Here is a 7,891-nt window from a genome sequence, read left to right on the forward strand (position 1 = left end):
AGTGCAGCGACACTGCACACAGAGAATGGAACGGAACAGTCAGATCCCTCTGCGATCACAGCAAGGACGCGGCTGGACCGGGGAGCAGATAAGGGACTTCTCTGCAGTGTAATCCCGAGTGTGGCTCCGGGTTACCCCTTCTGACAGTTAACTGGGCCACACTCGGGATTACTGCCAGGAAGGTTAAGAAAGAAATAACAATAAAGGAGCCAAACACCTTGGGTTGAGGTAGTCAATAGCAGAGTTTATATGCAAATCACCCACCTCACCTTTCTGAGTCAAGATTGTGGTCAACATCAAGTTTGAAATAGCAACCGACACCACGGTGTGGTGTTCTGCCCAAAGGAAGTCCAATTGTTTTCTGAAGTAGAATTTCCGTGGTCAGCCCAGGTCCTGGGCTTGTGGTTCCACCTAGGATGTTCGGAGATGAATACTGAAAACAACGCTTTGTCTGGATATCATCAAGAATCTGTTGTAGCTCTTCATCTTCAAACCGCCCTTCCAAGCTTGGTATCAGGGCCTTGGACTCCTCAGCAGTCTCTGGACAAAGATGAGCCAAACACGCCAATTCAAACTTATGAAGCTTTATCTGGAGCAACAAGCTGCGGACGCTAGCAATGGTTTCTCTGTTTTTGAAGCGACTGAAGCGGGCTGTGTAGTTTAACGTCTTCATGAAGACTTCTGAGAGCTCCTGCTCGTCTTCTGCACTCTCATTTTGCTGCTTTCGATGCTCTAGAAGCATATGGACTTCCGAATTGAGAAGCGTCTCCGCTGTTTCAAACTCTTTGGGAAAGATCAACTGCGAGGCGTCTTCCTCCACATCGCCAGCCCGCGAGTCGGCCGCTGCCGCCCGTAGCCATCGCGGCTCCGAGCTCCTCAGTTTATTTTCTTTTTAAAAAATTTTTCTATACTGCTTGTGTGAGGTGATTTCTACTAGTTTTAAAATGAATTTCCCAAATGTCTACTGATATTGACCATTTCTTTATATGTTTTTTGGTTGCCTGAATGACTTACTTGAGGATGTCTCTGATTATGCCTTTAGACATTTTAAAATTGGATTCTTCTTCTTCTTGCTGAGGTGGTTACATTTTCTATGAATGTTAGAAAACATTCCCTTGTCTGATAAATTGCCAATATTTTATCCCCATACTGTGGTGAGAATATTTGATCAGTTTTTATAGGGGTTCTCATGTATTGGTCTTCTATTGTTTGTGTGGTTATCTATACATCACTATACTTATGCTATGTACTATGACCTGCAAGTGTATCTCTATTTTTTCATTGATGATTTCTAGGTTTTATATTTTACCAACATGGGTTTGTTTTGTACATGATGTGAAATGTGGATTCCGTGTCATTCTTCTGAATATAGATAAATAGTTTTGAAATTACCATTTACTAAATGAACTTTTTCTTTCCAATTTAATGTATTTGAAACTTTAGCCAAAGATCAGATGCTCAAATGTATTTGGATTTATCTGGATTCTCAATTTTGATCTGTGATCTATCTATTGTTGTAACACTATCAGGCTATTTTGTTACTCTAGTGTGCAGTAGCTTTTGTGATCAAGAAGTGAGAGGCCTTCTACTTTGCTCTCCTTCTTTAGTAGTGTTTTGCTTACTTTGAGTCTCTTTCCTTTCCAGAGAAATGAGGTATTTTCCTGTCTCTGTAAAACTGACGTTGGAATCTGAATCCAGATTACATGTTATCTGTAAATCACTTTAAGTAGTTTTGACATTTACACAGGGTTAAGTCTTCCTATCTCTGATCCTGGTATATTATTCTGTTTGTGTATGCCAATTTTAGTTTCTTGTCAATAAAAAGTTGGTGTTTTATAGTGTTCTGTACAGTATAGTGTAGTGTTTTATAGTTTTCTTTCTACAGCCTTATGTCTCTCTGGTTAGATTATTTCTTAATGATTTCATCCTTTGAATGGCTATTATAAATCATATTATTTTCTGAGTCCTCATTGTTAACATAAAGGAGTCCATATGATTTTTAAAAGTTTATCTTGTACCTTTCCACTTTCCTGAATTTATCCAGCAATTTTATTGCTAATTGTTGTTTTGATCTGTATTTTTCTAATAATTAAAGAAATGACTCACAGAGGTGCATTAGGTTAAGTACTAAGCTGCCAACTGCAAGGTCATTAGATAAATACAACAGGCATTTCAGGGAAGAAAAATGGGGCTGCTTGCTTCCATAAAAATTATCCCTCTTGAAAGCCCTGAGGAGAGATTTATCTCTGTCCACTAGGGTCACGATGAGTCAGGAACAAAGCTATGGGAGTGGGTTTAATGATTAGAATTTCTGAATTTGGGGGATGTTTTATGTATAGAATTATATCCCATCGAAGGAGATAGTTTAAAAAAAGTATTGACACTTTAGATCCTTTTTTCTCCCTTTATTCTCTGATAGTTCTAAGACTACTAGCTAAATACTGAACAAACAAATAAACAAAAAACTACCATACAGCAAGGTCACGTTCATAGATTTACCATATTATCCCAAGAATCTTACAATTATCCACAAGGATATTAATTGCCTTTCTCTTCCACAAATAACACAGTGGTACATTATATTGATGACATTATATTGTTTGGATATAGTATGGAAGAAATGTTGATGAATTTTGATGTATTAGTATAACATGTGCATGTTACAGAGTGAGAAATAAGCCCATACAAAATTCAGATGGATTCTACCTTAGTTAAATTTCTAAGGGTCCAGTCATTTGGGTTCATGTTGAAATATTCCTACTAAAATGAAGGATCAGTTAGATTGTATCTAGCCTACCTCACAATTAAAAAGGTCATCCTCTGGATTTTTGAGAAAATATATCTCTCAATACCTCTAAAATACAAAGAAAGCACTTTGTTTGGGTTCAACATATTCCTCATTCTGCCACTTTTCTGTCAATCTGTGGTACTGTGGTGGCTTGCATGTTGCTGTCCTCTTGGTAGGTAAGTCACTGTAAAATATTCATATTTGTATCTAAAGAAAGGTGACCCAAAGAATGTGCAAATTATATAACAATATCACCTGATAGTAAAATTTTGCTGAGGATAATTTAACAATGGTAGCAGCAGTACTTTCTCATTGGTATCTTCCATTGACTTATACACATGTGAAAGATGGATATTGTATTAGTCTGGGTAGAGTACAGAAACAAATCCAAAGATACACATATGTGTAAAAGAAAGAGATTTATATACAAGAGCAATTGATCATTGAGAAAACATACCAGTCTAGTCCAGATCAAGTCCATAAGTCTGATATTAGCCTATATGTCTGATACAATTCTATAAAGTTCTCTTCAGACTCACGAAACACAGGCAATGGTGCTGAGTGTAAGGTGGGAAATCCTGTGAATCCAGTGGTGTTGTAAGCATCTGAGAACTGGCAGGGGTCTCTATATGGCATCTATATGGCTCTGGCTGCATCAGATTTATCTCATGTGGTTTTTCATCAAAAATGTCTCACAGAGAGTGTCTCCTGGCTCTAGGGAAAAATACAGGAGTTCCCAGACACCTCAAGACAAGGCCATGACCACACAGAGGCCTCATTGGCTATATGACTAGATTGACAAGCTAGACTTCACCCCTTCACTCTTAATCCTCTCAAATTGACAACAGATTATATAACTATCACAATTAAATTGAGAAAGTTTTCTTCCAGGAATTCCCTTGCTATTTTGGCTGTTGATTTCTTTATTATATCTTGCTCTGGTATCTCTATCAGTTGCATATTTTTTCTCTTCATAACATTGTTCATTGTTCTCAGGTTTTCTTCAGCTTCTTTAATTATCTTGTTTCATTATTTTTCACCTTTGTTGATTTCTGCTTGGATGTCTTTGAGTTAGCTGATACAGTTATCTGCTTCTTCCAACCTATTGGTGAGGTCTATTACCATTTTTCTTTGATTCAGGTGCATCAACCCTTAACTCTTGTATTTTCCTTCTATATGTACACCCTATCCTCTCTACTTTTTTATCCTTATTCTGTATTGATTCTCTCATGTCCTGTCTGACTCTAAGCAGTATTCTGAATATTTCTTTCTCTTCAGACATTGTGATTAGTTTCTCTGATTTTCTTATAGTGACTGCTGTTGTGGGTGGTAATCTGCATGGTATTTTGTTACAGCTGAAAGAGGTACTTTGTGTGTAGTGAATTGAGCACAGGAAACAGCTCCTACGTTGCATATTGAAGAGGCTAATGAGAATATGGCTAAGAAATACCTGGAGCCAGCTACACCATGGTTTCAAGTTGCATCTATTGACTCACAGTTGTCTGGGTCTCTTCAAGCTGCATCCTTCCTATTGGGGAGATATGTAGGAGCATGACAAAGCAATTGTCCCAATAGATTTTAAGATCTGCTGACTAAAGCATTGTCTAGTGCCTGCCACCTCCATTAGGCCATACAAAATTCTTTGTGGTTTCCTAAAGGGACAGTGTATCCTGGGCCTCCTTCCAGGCTTGGATGAGTCACCAGGTGGAGAGAGATGGAGTGCACATGGGTAACCAGAATTGTGGGGAAGCAGGGCTGTTACAAGGCATATTTGGGCTTTTTGCCAGGGAAGGGTAGGGAGTACACACAAGCACTGGTGGCATGGGGACATGCTTCAGACTCAGCATTTTGCTGGGTGGAGGGGGAGGGAGGGAGCATGAGCACCTGGCTCAGAAACTCATGGGTACAGTATATCTACCAGAGTCCCTTGTCAACCCTGCACTTTATGTACTTTTTTTTCAGTCCTTCAGTTATTAATGTTGATAGCAGATGGCCCCTTTATGGTAGGTTACTACACACTCAGGACCCTAGGTTCCTTACATATGGTCTAAGGTAGAAAACACTTGTAGTGGGCATCCTAGGAAGGCAGGGCATCATAACCAGGAACAGGGGAAGTTCGCTGAGTAACTCCGTCTACTGAGTTCTAAATCCTTTGGTGGGGAAAGGCACCCTGCATTTTCTTTCTCAGTAGATAAAAAGAATAAATCTATCTACAACCTGGAGGCAGATCTGCAGTGAGCTCGAGCTCTGTCTCTGTACCTGTCTATGCCTCTGGCTCACTCAACAGATTTCTGGGGCTATCTTTCTGGAGGACCTAGCTGTTCCCTTGCAATTAGAGGTATATGGAGGACCTTGGCAAGGGAATTATCCCAATCTGGATTGATATTTGTGGGCTGCAGTGGTCTCCAGTGTCCAGGGCCTCATGAAGTCCAAGCACACATCCTTGTGATGCCCTCGAGGGGCAGTCTTTCTGCATCTGGGGACCCCATGGGAGTGCTGCTTCCAGGTCACTGGGTGGGGATGGGGGCATGGCACATGGGTCACTGAGGGATGGGTACAAGGGGTAAAGGTAAACACAATGTGTGGGTTTCAGGTGGAAGGAGGGTATGGCAAAGGACTGCTATGGTCTGGTTTTCTGGGCAAAAATATGAGAGGAACCATGTGTGTGTCACTGGTGGGTGGGGAAGGGGGAGGGAATACCAGGGGCCTGGGCAGGTGACCAAGGAGGTGGGTATGTTACTCAGGTTACTGAGAGGTGTACAGGGGGCACAGATGAACACTCTGTGTGAGTCTTAGGTGCTAGGGAGAGAGATTAGGGCAAGAACAATGTACTCTGGTCACCTGTGTGAGAATAAACAGGGCATCATGGCATGTATGTTGCTGGGGGTGGGGGTAGGAACACAAGGCAGTGTGGCATGTGGTCACTTGGGTGAGTCTGAACAGGGGACAGTGGCATGTATGTCACTGGGGCAGGGGCGTAGCACAAGGTGGCGCAATGCACTAGTCACATGGGTAAGAATAAATTGGAAAGGGGGGAGAATGGAGGGTGGTACACTGTGGATCACCAAGGCGGCCTGCACCAGGATGCAGGTCAACCAGGGAGGCATGGCATATGGGGCTTGGGTGGGAGGGATAAGGATTAGGGCAAGAGATGCTCCACTCTAGTCACCAGGGTGAGAGAGAATAAATAGGGAACAACAGCATGTGTGTTGTGGGGGAGGCAGGGGATGGAAGGCGATGTGAGTGGGTTACAGAGAGGGGGTTGTGCAGTGGGTGCAGATTATCATAGGTTGTAGGTTTTAGGTGAGAGAGGGAGAAATCAAGGCAAAGGCCCTGTGCTTGGTCACCAGGCACACGGGTCTCTGGTGCAGGAAATGGAGGGGAGTATGTGTCCTACAGAGCACAGCAAGCTTTTCGTGGGGAGACCACAAAAGATCCCCCAGAAGCTGCTGTTCCAAGACCCACGCTCCACTCTCGTGAGCTGTTCTCATCACCGCAGATCTAAATTTCACTCAAAGAAGTTCCCATAGAGTGACCTTACCTTAGCGCCATCTTCCTGGAAGTCACCGCAAGTGTTTTATTTTTAATAGGCCCATTCAGCTATTTTATTTTCCATGGAGTGCTTTGTTTGTTATCTCTCTATTCCCTGCACTAGGGCTCCTAGCTTTGTCCCAATTTTATCATCGCTGATCCTGACATCGTTGGGTTTCACATCGAGGTCTTTGATCCCCCTTGATTTTGATTTTGTGTATGGACTGAGATATGGGTTTTTTCAATCTTCTGCATGTGGATTCCCAGCTTCTCTAATACCATTTATTGAAGAGGACATTTGCTTCACATTTGATGATTTTGGACATTTGTCAAATATCAATAATCTGTATGCAGATACTTTTATTCCTGGGTTTCTGCCTGGATTTATTGGTCCGACTATCTATCATAATACCAGTACCAGGCTGCTTTGAGAACTGTGACTGTGTAGTAGGTTTTGAGGTCAGGTAGTACAAGACCGTCTGCTTTGTTCTTCTTGGGGAGTTCTTTGCCTATCCTGAGCTGCTTCCCTTTCCATATGAAGTGGCTAATCAGTTTTCCCATTTCTTTGAAGAATAATAGTGTAATTTGAATTGGGATTGCATTAAATTTGTAGATTGTTTTAGGTAGTATTTAAGTTTCCAATATATTGGGTCTTCTGATCCAGGAACATGGAATGTGCTTCCAATTTTTGAGATACCTTTTGGTCTTTTGTAATAATGGTCTGTAATTTTCCTCATAGAGCTCTTTTGGTTTTATGGTTAGGCACATTCCTAAGTATTTTAGCTTTTGTGTGGCTATTGTGAATGGGACAGAATCCTTGATATCTTGTTCTGTATTTTCCTCAGTGATATATATGAATCCAATTGATTTTTGCTTATTTATCTTGTATTCTGCTACACTACTAAATTCCTCTATTGTTTCCATTAATCCTATTTTGGACACCTAGAGATTCTTGATATATAAAATCAACTGGTCTGCAAATAGCCAAAGTTTCACTTCTTCTTTACCCAAACACACACTCTTGATAATTTGCGTTATCTTATGGCATTGGCTATGACTTCTAACACAATGTAAATTTAATTGGGATTAAGAGGCTCCCTTGTTGGGTGTCCTTATTCAGTGGAAATATCTCCAGCTTTCCTCCATTGAGTGTAATATTGGCTGTTGGTTTTTTGTATATGGCTTATATTGTATTGAGTATTTTCACTTCTAATCCTATCTTCTTGAGAGTCTTTATTAAGAATGGGTGTTGGATGTTAGCCCATATTTTTCTGTATCAATTGATATGATCATATGGTTCTTTTTCTTGTTGATGTGGTGGATTATATTAATGGTTTTTCAAATATTGAATTATTCCTGAATCCTTGGTATGTATTCCATTTGGTCATGATATAGTATTTTTGGTAGATTATTGGATTCAATTGGCCAAGCTTTTTTGAAGATTTCTGCGTCTATGTTCATAGGAGATATCGGTCTGTGTATTAGGGTTCTCTAGAGAAACAAAAACCAGGATACTAACAATTAGGTATAGATAGATAGATGACATAAGAAATAAAAAGTTAATTAATTAAT

General features: G+C 40.6%; 1 pseudogene; it reads right to left on the reverse strand.

Moving 5' to 3' along the window:
* Window positions 1-265: 265 nt before the first annotated feature.
* Window positions 266-6,340, reverse strand: LOC142461090 (DNA-directed RNA polymerase II subunit RPB4 pseudogene; annotated as a pseudogene).
* Window positions 6,341-7,891: the final 1,551 nt, after the last annotated feature.

The sequence above is a fragment of the Tenrec ecaudatus genome, chromosome 11 (assembly GCF_050624435.1).
Source record: "Tenrec ecaudatus isolate mTenEca1 chromosome 11, mTenEca1.hap1, whole genome shotgun sequence".
In the NCBI taxonomy this organism is placed as follows: Eukaryota; Metazoa; Chordata; class Mammalia; order Afrosoricida; family Tenrecidae; genus Tenrec; species Tenrec ecaudatus.